The sequence below is a fragment of the Camelus bactrianus genome, chromosome 20 (assembly GCF_048773025.1).
Source record: "Camelus bactrianus isolate YW-2024 breed Bactrian camel chromosome 20, ASM4877302v1, whole genome shotgun sequence".
Taxonomy (NCBI): Eukaryota; Metazoa; Chordata; class Mammalia; order Artiodactyla; family Camelidae; genus Camelus; species Camelus bactrianus.
Genome location: NC_133558.1, coordinates 27,702,705 through 27,717,368, shown reverse-complemented (window position 1 = coordinate 27,717,368; position 14,664 = coordinate 27,702,705). Strand labels below are relative to the sequence as shown.

At 50.2% G+C, this 14,664-nt stretch overlaps 1 protein-coding gene across 2 annotated transcripts in view; it reads left to right on the top strand.

Annotated features, from left to right (window-relative positions):
- The first annotated feature begins 413 nt into the window (after positions 1–413).
- Positions 414–14,664, top strand: part of CCND3 (cyclin D3) — a 77,089-nt gene continuing 62,838 nt past the window's right edge. The window contains exon 1 of one of the 2 annotated variants that reach the window (XM_074348727.1): positions 414–637. The gene's annotated coding sequence lies outside the window, so the exon portion shown is untranslated. The remainder of the gene's footprint in view (positions 638–14,664) is intronic. The other variant, XM_074348728.1, reaches the window with a different exon arrangement.

The window sequence follows — 14,664 nt, the reverse complement described above, 5'->3', positions numbered from 1 at the left end:
TGGGGCACATCACCTGACCTCACTGTACCTCAGTTTCCTCTTGTGAAACTGGGGTGGGATTGATAGCGGGGGGGTGGGGTGGGGGGAGATGAGCTAATACACGCAAAGGGTTTGTTACTGTGCAGACGTAGAGTAAGAGATCAAGAAACAGCGCCTAATGTTATTTCCTGCGTGGCGAGTGGATGAGTGGAAAACGTTCACAAGCAGTGTCTGGAAACTTGCGCGGCGCCTGTCACGCCGCTCCCATCTGAGTCTGCGGGGCATCCCCACCCCCCAACCTGGGGCACATGGGGCGGGGTCTTCAGACCTCGGTCGCTGCGCCTGGTGAACTGCCAGGAGGAGTCGGGCCCAAACCTTAGCTGAGCGCAGCACCCAGCCCCTTTGTCTCCCCCGCCCCCTCTTCCCCACTTCCTGCCCAGCTTTAAACTCGGGATTGGCGGCGCGGCGCAGACTTTGTAAACACGTCGTGCCTGTGGCTGTGGAGACTGGTTCTGTTTGGACGCCTGGGGGAGGGGCGCGTGCCCCTCCGCGAGGCTGGAGGTGGCGACCCCCCTCCTCTCCAGGACAGAGGCCAGAAGAGGCGAGAGAGAGTGTCTCCGGCTACAGTCGGTGCTCCGGGGGCTCACCTGCCAAGGAGGTAGGCTTGAGGGCTGGAGAAGCTGAGATACATGGTGTCAGCATCTCTTCGTGTGGCTGGACACCCGGACTTGGGGTCAGAGGTGGGTGGGTTAAGGAGGTCACCGCCCCCTCATCATCTCCCTGTTGTCCTTCCAAGATTGGCTCACTTTCTCTCTGAGTTGCACGTGGCTGAAGGGCAGAGAAGCCCCCCAAAGCCTTAAGATTTCTGTATGTCTACACAGTCCCCCTCCAAGCTGACCTGGAAGCCCAGTGACTTCACTAGGCTGTCTGCCATGGTTCTTCTCGTATCTCAGAGATCAGGGTGGGAGGCAGTAGGAGGGCAGAACCAGTGTGGGCAGGGAGCCTTGGGGTCCTCCTGTCAGCCAGGGCCGAGGAGGGAGTCCAAAAGACTGGACTGGAGGAGGGACTTCTCAGTGGTGGTCCCTCTGGTGCTGATGGGTGTACAAATGATGGCCTTAGCCTTTTCTGTGTCTTTTAATGTGTCAACAAGAGGACTAACTGAAGAAATTGGTTGCTGTTACTAAGGGAGCATTAATGTATGCGTTTGCAAACATTGATTGAGAACCTGCTTTATGTCTAGGATTGTATGGGATGCTGAGGGTGCAATGATGTTATTCCTCCACAGAGTTCTGATGTGGGTGATAGAATAACAGAGATAAGGTGCCAAGTTGGGGTGTCTGGAAAGGCTTCAGAGAGAAGAGGACGTTTGAGTTGGGTTCTGGATGATGAATAGTCACCAGGCAGAGAAGTGGTGGGAAGTCTTTGTGGGCACTTACTCATAATACAGAGCTGGAGTGAACCCTGCCTGTGGTGTTGCGCATTGGAATACAATGGGGACCCAGAAGCAGTTCTGCTCTCTTTAACTCATTGTCTAGACAGAAGAAATGGGAATGAACAGGGTGGGTTCAGGGAAAGGCACATTTCTGGGCTGATACCTCAAAACCCAGAAATTCCCAGCTAGGTGCGGCTGGGAGAGTCTACCTGGGGGTGACGTGACAGTTCACACAGTCTTAGGGCACTCACTCCCCATCCCTGGTTGCTAGGACTGTTTTCTCTAACAAATCCTTGCTCTGTGCCCCATACCTCAATTCTCTTTTGGACCTGACATGAGTGAAAAGAACTGGACCTCCCATTGCTTTCCTGCAGCTTCTTTTGCTCTTTCAGTTCCCAGGCTCACTTGAGAGATGGCTGACACAAGAGTTTGTGAATTCACTCAGCACCTGTCTGCTGTGACCGCCCTGTCTGCACAGACTAAAAAACATTGGGGACATAACAGTAAATTAATCAGTAATAAACTCCCCTGGACTTTAGAATTGAAAGCATCTCTGAGAATCCCAGCAAGATCCTAGTCTCTGTCCAGTCCTTGAGACCATGACCTCCGTGGTCCCAAATGCCTTCTCTCCATTTCCTTCCTTCAAGGGTTCAGAATACTGGCTGAGGCTTATCTAGTACTGTCAGTACTCGTCTAAATGTTTTAAGTATAGGGTCTCATTTAATCCTCCTAACAGTCCTGTGAGGTAAGCATTAGGATTATCTCCATTTTGTAGATGAGGAAACTCAGGCACAGAGCTGATACTTTTCCTAAAGAGGACACCAGAAATAAATGGCAGCATTGGGATTTAAACCCAGGTCACTTGACTTGGGAGGCCCTGTTCCTAACCATTAGGCTAGCCTGCCTCCTTGACTGACCACATGGAGTGCACACTTGAGTCAGACTTAGGGGTTTCTGAAAGGGAGTCCGTGGTCTTGTATCTTGGGTGATACAGAGGAGCGCATCTGTTAGCTGAGCACGGGCGCTGGTGCTGTTTACAGGGAGCCCCAGAAGGCCTGCAGCAAGGTTGTGGGGACCACACGGAGCTGGTACCCTTTCCTAATGGCCCTGTGTGTGTATGTGTGTGCGTGTTTTTTCCTGAGTAAGCCTCCCTCACCAGGAGGAACAAACCAAGGTTTGACACAAGAAAGATGCATGGAGGTGGTGTGCCAGAATCTGGGGAGATGGGAAGTCAGGATCCACCTTTTGTTGGGAGTCTTTAAGAAGAGCAGAGACCATCATATTCTAGGTTCTGAGGGGAACAATCCAGCCTGGTAGCTGAGTAAGGAAGATGGTTAGGGGGTGGAAGCAATCTTAAGATGCTCGCTCCTCTTCCCCATAGCTGCTGTATCCCAAAACTGCATCCCAAAGCTGCATCTGCGTATCCAACCCCATCCCTCCAGGCAGCCTGGGACCTTCCCTATGACGCCAGCCAGGCCATAGGGCGGAGGTTCTGTGGATTCCAGCCATTTCCTGAAACTCTAAGTTTCTTACCTGAGCCCTCCAAACAGATCTGGGGAGGCCCTGAGGCTGTCCCTCTCTGCCTGCAGTCAAACTGCCTCTAGTGACTGTCTTTGAGGGAGGGGTTTGTGTTGGGTGGAATGGGTGTTGATGCTGGGAGTTGAGGCTGAGGGTAAGCAGGACGTGAAGGCCAGAACTGTTCAGATCTCCAGGCTACTCCTCCCCGACACACACCCCTCAAAGGGTGGGGTGCGATGGAGGCCTTGGCAGCCCCAGCCCCCTGCCCCAGGCGCCCCACTCTTCGAGAACAGGTTGTTCTCTTGAGAAACCACAAGAGGAAGTTTAGGGAGGGTTGGGGGTGGGGAAAGTTCTGGGGCTCCTGCCAAGTTTCCCTTTCTCTGCTGAGTGGTAGGTGTGTTTATTTTGGTGTGTTTTTCTTGCCCTCAAAGACATTTAAATTTTAAACCCTCTGAGTTTCAAAGAGCTGTCAAGACCTGCCCCATTCCAGTGTGTGCAGTGTGTGGGTGTGTTGGGGGAGTCAGAGACACCCCTGGAAGTGGGACCACAACATGGTACTCATTTGTTGGATTTCGTGTGGGATTCGTGCTGGTTGAGGAAAGGCTGGCTGACTCCATAAAGTCTCTTTTTCTCTGTCTCTCTGCCCTTTCACCTTTCTCTTCCCCAAAGCACTTCCACAGCCCCAAACTCAAGAAAATGTGGTTATAACGGCCACTTAGGAGCTGAATGATGTGGCCAGGAGCTGCCCTAAGTGTTCTACCTGCCTTATCTCATTTAATATTCACCGTAACTCCTGGTAGTAAATGACTCTGCCCCAGTTTACAGATTAAGAAACTGAAGCCCAGAAAGGCTAAGAAACTTGCCTGAGGTTACACAGCTAGTAAGTGGCAGAGCCCAGATTTGAACACTTGTCTGTCTGACTTCAGGGCCTGTGCTCCTGAGGTCTGTTTAACCCCCAAAGCAGGACATCGACTTCCCCAGCATACTAGACCCTGCACAATAGGAGGCTGAGCTCCAGAGAGATTTTAATAATGGTGCTGCTAGTGTGGGGCGGCGGGGCGCTTGGGTATAGACTTGGAAGGGATTCCTTGGAAGTTAATATATTTAAAAAGGATAAGTGAGGGAAGGGAAGATGCAGTGGGTGAAAAGTTGAGGTCAAACTCTGGAAGTTTGAAGCAAAGGGGGAGACGATTTAAGAGGAATATTTTAGATGTGTTCAAACATTTGAAAGGTTGCATTTGGAAGACCTCAGATAGGGGACTGGTCGAGGCAGATTTTCAAAAAGCATAAAGACTATCTAGAAAATTTAATTGCCTAATCCGCTTCTGCAGAAGTGAGTTCCTCGTCTAGAGGAGTCTAGAGTATGTGCTTAGGAGGGGCTCCTGCAACTCTAAGCCCTCAAAGCCCCTTCCACCTCTAAGCCTCCCACCCGATTACATCCACTTCCCCCTTCCGCTGGGTCTCTGTTCCCTGGCTCCCTGACCCGTGGTGTTACCCATCTGTCCACCAGGTGGGGCTGTTGCCCAGCATGTCACTCCAGGGGCAGCTTGATGCGGTAAGGAGCGCCCCCTGGTCCTTCAGCCACCAGCTGGTTTCCTGGGGCCTTTCCCCAACGCCATCTCCAGCTATCTACACACCAGGGCCCAGAGAGCCACATTTGATCCAGCACAGCCCCCATAAAATGCGCTCTCTGGTCTCCTTCAGGCTTAGGCCAGAACATGCAGGCCTCAACTCCTGGGCAGGCTCTCTTCTCCAAGTCAGGGATCCCCTCTCTCCCCTCCTCTTTCCCCTGGCCGACGTTCCTTTGCCCTGGAGGTAGAAGGACCCACGTTCAGGACAGAGGGCAAGACCAGCAGCCCTCACGGGCATGGCCTTTCGTAGCCTTCAAAGGCATGGCACCCATGTCATATCCTCTCCGTTAAGGTCCTCAAAAGCTGCACCTCTGGGAAACTTTTTGCCCTCAGCAGCTTGACCAGTTCTCCCACCCTCCTTCAGTCTCCCCCTGGGAGAGCCACTCCTAAGGAGAGAGAGCCTGGGCCCAGGCGATGTCCCTAGGAAGGCGGGGCAGGAGAGGGTTGCTTGGTGCCTTGTTTGTTGGCCCAGATCTGTTTCCTTAGACCTTTAGAAAGGCCCAGAACCACTGGGGCCCCAGGGACACAGCAGGTGGGGCTGCGCATGTGCTGGGACAGAGAGTGCAGTTATAATCACAAAAGCCCTGTGGCCAGAGAGCGCCATGGAGGCCAGGCCCAGTGAAAGAGGCCACAGCCAGCAGTGTTCCAAGCACTTAGGAACTCCGGTACCCCCACCCGGCCTACAACTGTGTGAGTTAGAACACGCCCGTTTTATAGAAGTGCAAACCAAGGCAGCGAGAGTTAAGCAGCTGGCTTCCATTCACACAGCTGGACAGTGGCTGAGCTGCAAGTCTGACGAGGCCATTTGGCTGTAAAGTTGGCACACGTGACCACTAGCCCACGCTCCCTCCCGTGGAGTGGCTGAGAGAGCCTGGGCTCCGTGCAGAAACCACCCTGTTTGAGTCCTAGCTCGGCTCCTTTCTGGCTGAGTGAAACTCAGTTTCCTGGCCTGTCAAGGAGGCATAACCCTGCCTCCCTGGGTCCTTGTGAGGGTTGATCGTGCTGAAACTCGTTGAATGCTTACAGTCTGCCAAGTGTGGCTTGTGTTCTCACAGCAGCTCTGTGAGGGAGGCACTGTCTTATGCCTTTATGGGCCAGGAAACTGAGGCACAGAGTGATTACACAGAGTAAGGGGCTGAGGCTTCAGGGCCCACCGTCTGCACTAGGCTTGGGAGATAATAAATGCCAAGTGCCAAGCACGTCATGCACCCTTATACGTGGTGCCTCTGTCACTGTATTGTTGTCATAGTCATCTCCAGACCGAGCTCCCTTGGCTGGCATGGGGGCTGTCCCCAAACAAGGCGGCAGCCCTGGTTTCTTTCCTCACCATCCCACCTACGACTTCATCTCATCATTTCTTCTAGAATAAAAATCGGCCCCCAAGTTCTGACCTGTGGTCAGACAGTTGGACAGAACACTTGAAATTGGGACTGGCCCAGAAATTCCCAGTTCTGGCCCCAGCTTCGCCTGCTCCAACTCTCCCTCCCTCCTGTTCTCTCTCTTCCCTCCGGGCTGCGCCTCCTGCCCCCTCCCCCGGCCCCCCCCCCCCCCCCCCCCCGAGTTCTGGGAAAGGAAGCGGGAGCAGGGCCTCCGACAGATGCAGACCCTGGGCTCCAACTTGGGCTCTAGCTGGAGGTGTTAGAGGCTGTGGGAGGAGGAGAGGGCTGGTGGAGGAGGGTGGAGGGTGGAGGGTGGGAGGAGGGGGCACAGCTGGCCCCCCAGGCTGCCTGTCCCCAGGGAGGCATCTGTCTGTTCTTCACAGACTCTCTGTCCTAAGCTCCGGTTTATTAAGCTGACTCTGCTGCGTGCTGAGGAATCAGCTCTAATAAGACCCCGGGGAGGATTTCCTCCTCTCTGGCAAGTGGATCTTACAAGCTGTCTTTGAATCATGGAAGGAAGAATGCTTGTCCTCTCAGCGCCGAGCGGGCCCTCTGCAGTCACGGCTGCTTTTTCCTTTCCTTACAGCCCTGTTCCCTTTTCTCTAAGCGGGATCTACTGCAGAACCACAGATTGGAGACTCTTCAGAGGTGGAATCTATTTTCATCACAGTGAGAGGATCTTGGGGTTGTAAACTCTTTAGATGTACCAGGTGGCTGTGCATAGACCAGGGCATAGAACATTCTAGTTTCACCCCAGTCCTCTCTGTTTTTTCTTTCCAGTCAGCTGGTACCTGCTGGTCTTAGGGACAGCCACCATCTTTTCTTAGAATTCTGCCTTTAGGACCAGGCAGAGCTTTTCCTCTCGGGTCCCTTGATCTCCAAGGAAACTGAGTCTTTTTCTGCCCAGGCCCAGCCCCTTGGGTTCTAGTTCAAAACTCTTTACAGCCACTGAACGTGAGCTTGGTGCCTCCTGGGTGGTCCTCAAAAGTCCTGCTTCTCCCCTGCTTCTCCTACCGCAGCTTCTGGGAGTCATTCTGGGTATTCCTTATAGGAATCTATCGTGTGGATTTTTTCCAAACCCTCTTCGCTTCCTGGGCATGTGGCTGTGAAGACATTGGGGGTACTAAGAACATATCTTTGCACAATGTTTCTGTGTGCCAGGGGCTGTTGGAAGTCCGAACATATTACATGTACCGTGTGTAAATAAGTGAGGTCATAATCAATATGCATGTTTCTCTACTCATGTCTCATTTATTCCTCACAAGAATCCCCTGAGGTTGCCTTATTTTGCAGATGAGGAAACTGAGGCACAGAGGTTATGTAACTTGCCCAAGGTCATACAGCCAGTCTGTTGAGAGCCTGGCAGGTGAGAATACTCTGTCCAGAGTCAGACTTTTCTTTTTTCCTTTTTTAAAACATTTTTGTATTGAGTTATAGTCATTCTACAATGTTGTGTCAAACTCCAGTGTAGAGCACAATTTTTCAGTTATACATGAACATACGTATATTCATTGTCACATTTCTTTTCGCTGCAGTCAGACTTTTCATGCACACTGTGTGTGCGCGCGTGCGTGCGTATGTACGTGTGCCCCCCCAGCAGGGGGAGTGTGAGGTGACATCAGGTTCCCTGTTGAGATGTCCTGAACACAGCATCAGGACGGGTAGAGCAGGCTGGTAGGCCCCTGAGCTGCCTCTGTGGGTGACGGTGTATCTGTGTGTGATGTGTGTGTCTCTGTGGAGGTGTGGTGGTGTGGATACATGTCCCCCAGGCAAGCCCAGGGCCTCCTCTATCCCTTAGTGCTCTTGGCTAGAGCTGCAGGGTTGTCCCCCAAGCCAAGCAAGGTGGAAGGGAGGGAGCAAGGAGGGCCCCGCCCTGCCCCAGCAGGCAAGTCAGGTGCTGCACCCTCCCCAGGAAGCAGGAGTGGGTGGTGGCAATGTGAGCTCTGCTAGGTGGGGCTGGGGCCCTGACCTTTCTGGGGAGCCTTGATGAATCAACGCAACCACAGCCGCCCTAACTGCGGCAGTGCTGCAAACAAGCTTTTCCTTCGTCCTCCCCCCTCCCCGCCCCATGCTCATTTTCCTCTCCGTTTCTCTCCCCGAGTCTCAGGCTTTGGCAAGGGTGTGGCACCAGAGCAGCGGCTGCGGGCACACCTCTGGCGTTGGTGGTTAATATGGGTCCTAGTGCTGGACCTGCAACCTTCACCTTCAAGATACTCCATCCCAAAATGGGCAGCAACCCCACCTGGGGTGGAGGCCTGGTACCCTGCCCAGAGGACAGGACAGCACGGTGTAGGGCTCATGGGCTCACCCACCTGGTGTATGCCTCCAACAACATCGATAAGTCTCAGAGGTCTTGTCCATTCCTCATTTACAGTAGAGCTACATTTTATACCATGTTGGGTTTAAAGTCAGTGTGAAAACAAAACACACATCAACATTACTTTTAAAGTCCCCTTAAACAGCTCATAAAGCACAGTATGTGTAGTTTGGGCATTGTCTCCCATCTCTAAGAATCTCTAGCATAGCCAGTTTTCACTGGAACAGATGGCCGGGTCTTTGGTTGAACATCGTGCTGAGTTTGGGATAGGAGCCCACATTGTATGAACAATAGGTAGGTTTCTGCAGCTGGCTGGCATCTCCTGCAGTAGATATGACTGAATTTGTGACACTTTAATGTGCACATTTAAGAATTCAGTATGCATGTGCTCGTGGGCTCTTATGGTCTTCCTGGGCTGCGAGAAAGGTTTGAGTGGCAGTGCTGCCGGAATCTGGAGGAAGGAGCAGTTGCTCGTGGATGGATTAACCAGGAATTTCTCCTCAGAGGTGCCATTTGAGAAAATGAAAGAGGAGTGCACTTGATGCAAAAATATTCAGGAGCAATCTTAAATGGTGGTTGCCCTCGTGTCTTGTTACTTTTCTGACTTTCTGAGTTTTTTACTGAAAGCCGTATTATAGAAATAATCATTTTTCAATTCTTATTTCAATGGTGATTCTTAGGCTTATTTATTCTTTATATTATTATTATTTTAAATTTTTTATAATGCAAACTGCATTTATTTATTTATATTTTTATTGCGTTATAGTCAGTATACAATGTTGTGTCCATTTCTGGTATACAGCACAATTTTTCAGTCATTTTATATTATTATTGATGCTAAAATGATTCATGGCTGTTTCTATAATCAGTTATTTCTCTAACAATGATTATTCTTCATATGACCACTTCTTGTTTTTTAAATGGTTTTAAAAACTCCAGCAACACACTGGGGCAGGGAAGTAAAACCTGAGTGCGGGGAGAGGGCTGGGGCATTCCGAAGACCCTGTGTCTGCTTAAACTGACATGTCGGATCTAAGGCAGCAGCTCTCAAACTTTCTGGCCTCAGGACCACATTACACCTTGAAAAATTATTGAGGATCCCAGAGAGCTTTTGTTTTTGAAAATTGTAGCTACTGACGTTTACTTTCTAATAAGAACTATGAAATGAGAAATTTTAAAAAGACTTATTAATTCCTTTAAAGTAACAATAAAAATGTATTGCACGTTAATAGCATCATAATTTTTATAAAATGATAACTGCGTTTTCCAAAACAAAAAATATTAGCAGTGTGGCCTTGTTTTACATTTTTTGCAAATCTCTTTAATGCCTGGCTTCATAGAAGACAGCTGGATTCTCATATCTGCTTCTGCTTCAGTCTGTTGCAATATGTTGTTTTGGTTGATGTGTATAAAGAAAATCAGGCCCCACACTGATATGTGGTTGGGAAGGCAGGACCTTGCAGACTGGTCTAGGGGATGGCTGGCTTAGTGGGACATAGAGCTAGAAACTTTGGGGCAGTGGTGGAGAAGCCAAGCCAACAGTGTTGGGTTGGAGTGTTTGAACTTACATGGCAGGTCATGAGGAGCCATTGAGGGCTTTTGAGCAAAGAAGTGACATGATCAGAACTGATTTCTAGGATGGTAGACAAGAAAGAGTCTACACAGAAGAAAAAGGATGGAAACTAGGGTGATGAAGTAGAAATGGAAACGAGGGGGTGATTTGGCAAAATGTTTTCAAGGTAGCAGCAATAAAACTTGGTAGTTATTTGGGAGGAAGGTGTGAAGAGTCATCTACCTTGTGAAACTGCTCAGCCCTTCCCCTGTTAGGCGCCATGCCTACTTCTAAGATGAAGGATGTTGCCATATGTTGGAGTTTGCTGCTTGTTCGCCTTCTTTCCTACTAGGCTACAGTAGGTGGTTGGTAAATGAATGGAGGAGAACGCAAGGACTACCCCACGATATTTCAGCCTGGGTGAGTTGGTGCCATTAACAGAAATTTGAAGACCAGGAGGAAAAGATGTCCATTATCATTAAGTATCATCAAATAAAGGGTAGGAGGAGATGTCAAGCTATTAATAGAAAATAGTGGGTGGACCTTAAAATATACTTCTTGGCAAGGAAGTACTTTTTCCTAGGTACTAAAGATTTGGGGAGGAATATAAAAAACATCTAGGAGAGATTGCTCTTTATTGTACTTTGTTCTCAGGAACTCAAGTTCAGTTAGGGCAATGTTTTCATTTTAACTCATTTCATACACACGCCTACAAATACACATATACGTGTGTATACATACAACAAACAAGTTTCACTCACTAGATAGTGTTTACCCTTATTCCAGGTGATGTGCTTTTGATATTTTCTTTTTCATCCTGTTGTTTCATATTTTAAAATTGCTGGTCAAGATTAGCTTCATGATTTCATGACCCAGTAAAGCATCCTGACTTGCAAATTGAAAAAATACTAAGTTGATGAGGTATCAGTTAGTTTTTTTAAGGTTCTGTTAGCAACAGAAACAGATTGCCTGATATAAGGCAAAAGGAACTTATCGGAAGAAAGTTAGTAACCCATGGACTTACCAGAAAGGCTGGAAATTTTGGAAATGGGCAGTAACTGACAAAGTGCCTGAGGGCTGGGCAGAAGGACAGACCAGTCACCTCTGTCTGGCCAGGTCTGGTGGCAATGGACCGACCCACCCCTCCAGTTTCCATGGTGCAGATCAGGCAGGCTGGCTCCTGGATTTGCAGCAGCGGAGAGGTAACTTCCCAACAGTGCTGTTGGGAAGGGGGCTGTATGTTCAGTAGCCAAAAAGAATAGTCTACGGAAGGTAACACAATGTAGGCACATGAAAGGACATCTAATGGTGAGCGGTGCCCCAAACGATAGTGGATCTGAGTGGGCGTGTTCTTGCCTGCTGGTGGCCTTGCCATGTGGTAAATTCTCCCTTCAGAAAGCAGTTTGGCTAAAGGTATCAAAATCAAATGCTTCCCAAAAATTCTGACCCTCTGCCTTCATAAGCCCACTTCCCAGGCTCTACCCTAACTTGATTCTAAATGTGCAAAAAATTTTGTCCATGATGATTTTCATCAGAGTGTTATTATGTACAGTGACCACAATTTGGAGCAATTGAAGTGCCTCCCAGTAGAGCATGGTTAAGCAACGTATACTATATCTATTAAATGGAATATAAGGTAGCCATTAGAAATGTCAATTGCAAAAAATTGATATCACCGAAGTTACCTATATATTAGGGAAAAAAAATCAGGATACAAAATTGTACTTGAAGTGTATTTACAACTACACATTTTATACACACACACAGACAAAAGACTGGAAGAAAATACATCAAGATGTTAGCAGCAGTTTTTTTTTTGTGCAGTAGAACTATGGGTGATTTTTTCTTTACTTTTTCCCCCTTTTCTAAATGTTCCAGTTCTGTAATAATGAGAGAAATGCAAAACAAGTCATGAGTTGTGTTTTCATAAGTATATAGAAAAACAGTCTTTTTGTTTTCATAGCATCTCATTGGAGACAGTAGGTGCCAAGTAAAAAGTTGGCGTGAGGAGTACAGTGTGACAGCCCAGAGGAGGGCCTGGTGTGACCTAGGAGGTGACAGCTGCCACTGCGTCAAGCTACCAGCTAAGCCAGGACTATCTGTCTACCCTTCAAGTCCTGCAGCACCAATAAAGCTGAAATATCCCGGCAACTCTGGGGGACAAGTCAGGTTGTCATGGCTGTTGGGGGTGGGTCTGACATGTGATGACTCATTTTCAAGACCCAGCTACCCAGGGATGGGCACAGAGGGGGTCTGAAGTAGTGAGCAGGCATTTCTTTGGAGGGCCTGCTTCCTCCTTGTCCCTTTTAGCCCCTTGGAGCATCAGGAAACGAAGGTGGGGAGAGCAGAGAGCAGGACTGCATCCCACAGTATCTGCCTTCTGCAGCTCAGCAACAGGGAAGGAGGTGGAGTCTGGATTGAGCCCCAAGATAAGGAATATGCAGCAGCTGACAGAGAAGATCAAAATAAACAGCTGTGCCCCCAGGAGGATGAACTCCGCATTCCATTCTCTGACCCCACCCCCAATTCCCACTTCTCCCGAGTGCCTCCCCCCACCCCCACACATGCACACTCAGCATCCCCATCAGAGAGAAGGGCCTCCCCTCAGCCTTGGCTCAGGTCCCTTAGAACCTTCCCACACCCGCCTGCTGCCTTCACTGGAGGCTCCGGGGCCGCTCTCCAGCTGTCTGGAAGGGAGTGAGTGCTCTGGACAGGTGGCCGGAGGCGGATGGAGAGGAGCCTCATCCAGGGCCAGGCTCCACCTGCCAGACCAGGCCACCCTCAGACTCACACGTGGGCTACTCCAGGAAGGCCAGGGACAGAAGAGGGACGGTGGTGGTGGTGGTGGCGAGTCTGGGGAAGCTGAGGCAGGACCTGGGGCAGTGTGGAGCAGATGTGAGGAGGATGTGGAGTGGTCCTGGTGGCCGGGTCTGCAAACATCTGGTTCTCACCGTGGGTGGGCCCAGCCCTCCGGGAGCTCACAGTCCAATAGGGGCGACAGACAGCAGGTACCAGATGTGCCTCCTGAGGTGGTCACTGCTCACCACAGTGCCTAGGGGTGCTCCCCAGCTCCGCAGAACCCCCTGTAAGGCTCCCTGTCTCCTGAGGGTTCAAGTCACTGCCTCAGATGCCCCACGCTACTTTCTAGACGTGCTAACCTGGGATTTAAAATCGAGCAGATAGAAGGGGCAGGTATCTCTCTCCTAGAGCTGGGCTGACCCCTCAGGCCCCTGGGAGTGGTCATTAATACCCTTTTTCTTTTTCTTTTTCATTCTTTTAATTGAAGTGTAGTCAGTTCACAATGTTGCATCAATTTCTGGCTTACAGCATGTTTCAGTCATACATGTACATACATATATTCCTTCTCGCATTCTTTTTCATTATAGGTTGCTATAAGATATTGAATATAGTTCCCTGTGCTCTACAGTAGAACCTTGTTTATCTATTTTATATGTAGTAGTTAGTATCTGCAAATCTCGAACTCCCAATTTGTCCCTTCCCACTCCCTTTCCCCGTGGTAACCATAAGTTTGTTTTCTGTCTGTGAATCTGTTTCTGTTTTGTAAATAAGTTCATTTGTGTCTTTTTTTTAGATTCCACATATAAGTGATATCATATGAATACCTATCTTCTGTGTCACCCCCATTCCAGTTCCAACCTGAACAGCAAGACTCAGCTAGACGTGGGCACTGAGGGGCTTCAGGGCAGCTCTGGGTCCTACCATGTAGTACTTCCGTGTCCCAAAGATGTAGGACAAAACTCTGGACGTAACTCCTACACTCCTGAATGTGTACGTGGCTTCTGTCCTCACCTACGGAGGATCAAAACCAGGGGGCAGATGGGTCAGGGTTTGCCTTGATGTTCGTCGGGCGCCTTTGCGCTTGGTGGGAGGATTGTTGAAAGAGGAAAGTGGTGGTAAGCTCCCAAGCCCAGGTAGTGGACGGCACCCCCACCCACCCCAGTGCCCACGGAGGGTGTGTGTGGGGGGAGTGTCTCACGACCCTCTCAGTCCCTAATTGCAGGCAACCTGGCAGGGTCCCACATCACTGTACTTAAATGACTCCCCAGGAGTCCCAAGGCCCTCTGACATCTCCACATGTCCAGTGGAATGCTGGGCACCTCCTCCCTTGCAGAGCCACCCCCAGCCAGGAGACTCAGTGAATGCTTGCTCATAGTAGCCAGCACCGACTACGGAATTTGTAGAGCCCCTTGTTGGAAAAGTATTAAGGATTTCAAGATGGTGGCAACAGAGCATTAAACCAAGGGTGGAACCCTTCTGAGCACGGGGCTCCGTGTCCCTGCACAGGTCACATGCCCAGAATGCCAGCCCTGAGGGTCGCTAACATTCATAGAACCCTTGCTGTAATGCCAGACCCTCAGCTCAACCGCACGTGATCTCATCCCTGCCTCTGGGCCACCTCATTATCCCTATTGTGCAGACGAGGAAGTTGAAGGCTTAGACAGCCACATGGCTTGCTGAGGTCACCAGCTCTTAAGGGCTAAGAGTGGGGGACAGAACCCAGTCTGTCGGTCTACAGAGGCCGGGCTCTTAAGCACCCCGGGGCGCTCCAGCCCATGGGGGAGGGTGGTTGCTGGGCAAGGCAGCTGCGTCCTGTCCCCTTCTTCTGTCCTATCAGGGGCAGGAAGGAAGATGAGGCAAGAAACAGCAGCTGACGGTGCAGCAACAATGGCAGTGGTGGTGAGGGTGGCCGACCCTGACAGAAGTGCTGGGTGGAGACGGGGTGAGATGGGCCCCAGGCCGGGGTGAGCTGGAGGCAGCTGATAGACACCACAGCTGGGCCCTCCACCCTCTTGCCCAACGTGGGCATTGCTGAGCCCTTTCCTCTCCTCTCCCCT